Below are 5,448 nucleotides of genomic sequence, written 5' to 3'. Positions count from 1 at the left end.
TTCTGTCCCTGCCCTAACTACCCTCAGTGATGGATTGTGTGACCTGGCACTACGAGCTGAGGAAAGAATCCCTTTCCTCAGCTGAATTGCTTTTGGTTAACGTGCTCACCACAGCCATAGAAAAAGCAAACTAGAACCTTGCAGGAAGATGGTCCAGTTCCAGAAAGTTCTGGGTGACTGCAGTCCAGATCAGCATTTTCACAGGGCGGGGGGGGGGTCTTCTGAGAGAGACGTTGTGACAGAACTAAGCCACTAAATCCATCCAAGCCACTTCCCCTTTCTCCTGATACCCAGAAACCATGGGCTGTCACAAATGCTCCGTGGTTCCTGACACAAATGGCTCATGGCTGAGCTCCTAAAGAGGAACTGCACTCTCGGACCAGGAGCTGTGGAAGAGGGTGTGTGTGTGTGTGTGTGTGTGTGTGTGTGTGTGTGTGTGTGTGTGTGTGTGTGTGTGTATTAGACAAACCTGTTCAGTAGATAGACTCAAGCCTAAAGGTTTTAACTAGTTGCCAGGAGACCCCACAGTCCTCCACCTGACCTCCCCCCCCCCCCCCCCGCATTTTGGCTAGTGCATTGGATTTTTAAGAAATCTGACCTTGGCATTTAACAGAATCATTACAACCACACTGTTGACGATTCCAAGTGGCAAAGGCATACAGAGGAGCCGTGTTCACAGATACTGCTACAGGAAGTGTACACGGGCACAAATACCTTGGAAAAGCCATTTGGTCCTGTCCGCTTGAGGCTTAACTAACCTTCAGAAATGCTGCTGTTTAGAGGAAAATTCAGAAGGGGACTGGCGAGATGGCTCTCAGTGGTAAAGAGTACTGGCTGCTCTTCCAGAGGACCAGGGTGTCGGTCCCAGCATCCACAAGGTGACTCACAATTGTCTGTAAGTCTAGCTCCAGTGGGACCTTCTGACTTCTGGCCTTCACAGGCACCAGGTAAACAAGACACAGATGCATACAAACACCAATACACATAAAAAAAAATTAATATAACTTGGGAATCAAAATTTTAAAATAGTGTCATTTATAATACTTATCATATGAAATATTTAATAAGTCTAATAATAAACCATATTCCAGGTTTACATCTTTCTGGGTGTTTTTGTTTCTGTTTTTGAGACAGGGTTTCTCTGTGTAACAAGCCGTGGCTGTCCTGGGCTCTCTTTGCAGACCTGGCTGGTCTCGCGTTGAACTCACAGAGATCCACCTGCTTCTGTCTCCATAGTGCTGGGATTACAGACATGCACCACTGTGCCTGGTTTGGTTTGTTTTATTTTTTTTTAATTTTTATTCTCCTTTATTAATTTATTCTTGTTACATCTCAATGGTTATCCCATCCCTTGTATCCTCCCATTCTTCCCTCCCTCCCATTTTCCCCTTATTCCCCTCCCCTATGACTGTTCCTGAGGGGGATTACCTCCCCCTGTATATGTTCAAAGGGTATCAAGTCTCTTCTTGGTAACCTGCTGTCCTTCCTCTGAGTGCCACCAGGTCTCCCCCTCCAGGGGACATGGTCAAAGGTGAGGCACCAGAGTATGTGAGAAAGTCATATCCCACTCTCCACTCTACTGTGGAGAGTGTTCTGACCATTGGATAGATCTGGGTAGGGGTTTAAGGTTTACCGCCTATATTGTCCTTGGCTGGTGCCTTAGTTTGAGCGGGACCCCTGTGCCCAAATCTGCCTATCATAATGTTCTACTTGTAGGCTTCTAGGACCCTCTGGATTCTTCTACTTTGCCATTCTCCCATGCTTCTCTCATCTAGAGTCCCACTAGAATGTCCTCCCCTGTGTCTCAGTTTCCTGGTAGGTGAAGGCTTTCCTGGGACATGCCCCTTGGGCTAGTATGCAGATATAAGCGAGTATATACCATTTGAGTCTTTCTGCTTCTGGGTTAACTCACTCATTATGATCATTTCTAGCTCAATCCATTCAGCTATTAAAAACATGGTTTATGTTTTAAACAAACAGAAAACATTGATAAAAGACATTCAAGAGGGGCCAAGTAAATTGAGGAGGTGTCGTATAGTACAGACTGGAAGACCCCACATTGTTAAAATTTCCATCCTTCTCAATTTGAACAGCATATCCATCAAATATCAGCTTTACCCAAATCCCCAGCAAGAATTTATTTACTGGGAACACCAGTTGATTCCAAACTATGTGGGAAGTAGAATCACTTCAAGAAAGAGGAAAGAGGCCGGGCGTGGTGGCGCACACCTTTAATCCCAGCACTCAGGAGGCAGAGGCAGGCGGATCACTGTGAGTTCGAGGCCAGCCTGGTCTACAAAGCGAGTCCAGGACAGCCAAGGCTACACAGAGAGACCTTGTCTAAAAAAAAAAAAAAGAAAAAAAAGAAAAAAAAGAGGAAAGAGGGACCAGAGAGAGGGCTCCGCGGTTAAGGACACTTTCTGCTGCATTCCCAGGGCACACAAGGAAGCTAGCATTTGCTTTAATTTCAGGAGATCCAACACATACAACTCTTATCTGTGTAGTTTTATTTTGCTTTGTTTTCCTGACAAGGTTTCTCTGTTTTAGCTCTGACTGACTTGGCACTCATTTTGTAGACCAGGCTGGCCTCGAATTGACAGCGATCTGCCTGCCTCTGCCTCCTGAGTGGTGGAATTAAAGGTGCGCCACCATTGCCTGGTTTATGTAGTTTTTGTTTTAAAAAAAAGACAAAGACTGACTCACACTGACCTTTCTCTAAAACTACAGTTATTAAGATCTTGCAATTATTTTTCTTATTTTCTTTCTTTCTTTCAGTCTTCCCCTCCTCCTCTCCACACTTCCCCTTCCTCTTAGTGGTCGATGTAGAACTCAGCTCTTCCTTCAAAAGGAAAGAGGGGCTGTTTGTTCTGAGCCAAATGCTAGTGACCTCGGCCCCAAAGCACAGATTCAGGTTAGCCTGAGAGGCCTGCTCCCTTACAGAAGTGTCTGCCTAACCCTTTTAATTCTGACTCAGGGCTGAAGACTCAGAGATAAATCATCATCTTTGTGGTTTTTTTGTTTTGTTTTGTCTTTTTTTTTTTTTTCTCCGAGACAGGGTTTCTCTGTGTAGCCTTGGCTGTCCTGGAGTCACTTTGTAGACCAGGCTGGCCTCGAACTCACAGTGATCCACCTGCCTCCCGATTGCTGGGATGAAAGGCGTGCACCACCATGCCCAGCTGGGTTTTTTTTTTTTTTTTTGGTTGTTTGTTTTTACTTTTTAAAAATATTTTTTATTAATTTATTCATATTACATCTCAATTGTTATCCCATCCCTTGTATCCTCCCATTCCTTCCTCCCTCCTGCTTTCCCCTTACTCCCCTCCCCTATGACTGTGACTGAGGGGGACCTCCTCCTCCTGTATGTGCTCATAGGGTATAAATCATCATCTTAAACTCAAGTCTCCCTGACTTCTAGGAACAACAAACCTGGACAATTATCCCGAACAGGGAGGCTGCAGCCTGGGCCAGAAGTCATCACCTCTCAGAAGGATGCCCTGGGGCTGACAAGGTGATAGCGATCAGGAGATAAGGATTTCTTTGAATCTGGTAGAACCAGAACAGAAACAAGGACCAACCAGACCACAGCTTCACCAGACCGGTTCTTCCTGCACATCTCTCATCCTCTGGCCCAGTTCTTTCTGTGTTTAAGCCCGAAGCTCACATTAATATTCCTGAAGATGGATGCTGCAGTACTGGACCCATTTATCTGTTCTTCCCAGTGCAGCCATGTTCAGTACATCTCTTCTCTTTCCTTTTCGAAATTGCTTTGCCTGTAAAAATTTTTCCACACTTGTATGAACCTTTGTATATTCGCATTTGTATACATGTTTGCACATGTGCACGTGTGTGAGCATCTCCATGCCAGAGTCACACGTGGAGATCAACAGGTTGAAGTGACATGCATCCCTCATAGGCGCATGCATTTTTTCCTTTTATTTTTTTATTACTTATTAATTCGTTCATATGACATCTCAATTGTTGTCCCATCCCTTGTATCCTTCCATTCCTCCCTCCCTCCCTCCCTCCCTCCCTCCCGCTTTCACCCTATTCCCCTCCCCTATGACTGTGACTGAGGGGGACTTCCTCCCCCTATATATGCTCATAGGGTATCAAGTCTCTTCTTGGTAGCCTGCTATTCTTCCTCTGAGTGCCACCAGGCCTCCCCATCCAGGGGACATGGTCAAATATGGGGCACCAGAGTTCATGTGAAAGTCAGTCCCCACTCTTCACTCAACTGTAGAAAATGTCCTGTCCATTGGCTAGATCTGGGTAGGAATTCGATGTTTGCTGAACGTATTGTCCTTGGTTGGTGCCATAGTTTGAGGCGCATGTATTTTAACACTTCATTCCCAGTTGGTGGCACTGTTTGAGGGGAAGTTATGAAACTTTTAGGGGTAAAGCTCTGAAGAGAAAGTACATCGTGGGGGTGGGCCTTGAGAGTTTATAGCCCCGCCCCTTCCGGTTTGCCATCTCTGCTTCCTATGTGTGGTGCTGGTGTGATCTTTCAGCTTCGTGCTCCACTGGCTGCCACCCCTCCCCGCCATTATGGCACTCTTCCCCTGGAAGCATAAGACAAAAGTCAACTTTCTTCCTCTCGTTGCTTTTGGTCTTGGTCAGCACAAGACACTTTGGCTTTTTGGCCCCCAGGATTCCATCCCTTCATAGTCACAGAGTTATTGTGAGCCATCCAGTGTGCGAGACTTAACATATGACAGTCGGGGCTGGAGAGTTGGCTCAGTGGTTAAGAGCACTGTCTGCTCTTCCAAAGGTCCCGGGTTTAATTCCCAGCACCCACATGGCAGCTCACAACTGTCTGTAACTCCAAGATCTGGCACCCTCACACCAATGCACATAAATTTTAAAAAATTAAAAAAAAATATATATATAAACAAAACAAAACAAAACATGTGACAGTCCCCACAGGCTACGCTCAGCTGTCGGCATCTCCTCAGTGGGCCATTTAAAGCGACAAGAGTTAAAGGCAGAGCTGGGCGATGGTGGCGCACACCTTTAATCCCAGCACTGGGGAGGCAGAGGCAGGTGGATGGCTGTATGTTCAAGGCCAGCCTGGTGTACAAAGTTAGTCCAGCCAAGGCTACACAGAGTACACAGAGAAACCTTGTCTCAAAAAACCAAAAAAGAGTGAAAAGCAGAAAAGGGAGATGTGTTCAGGGTGGCACACTGGGCAGAGAAACAGGTTCATTCACGCCTGAGCCCATCTTCCTGGAGTCCCGAAGTGAGGAGGGCGCGAGGCGTGCAGCGCTAAGCAGTCCTGTTCAACAATCCCAGCGGGCATGCCCTCATCCTTAGCTCGTTTGGATCCAACTGCAAGGTGGTCTCACTTGTTGGAACTGAGTAAAATCTCTTTGTAGGGGCAAGTTCCTCTTCTGGTTGGTCCAGATTTTGGCCTCTCCTTCCTCCACGAGGAGACTCTTGGGGGAAATTCCA

The sequence above is a fragment of the Acomys minous genome (assembly GCF_964271855.1).
Source record: "Acomys minous genome assembly, chromosome: 20".
Taxonomy (NCBI): domain Eukaryota; kingdom Metazoa; phylum Chordata; class Mammalia; order Rodentia; family Muridae; genus Acomys; species Acomys minous.
The sequence above is the reverse complement of the archived record's forward strand: the minus strand, read 5'-3'. Positions refer to the sequence as shown.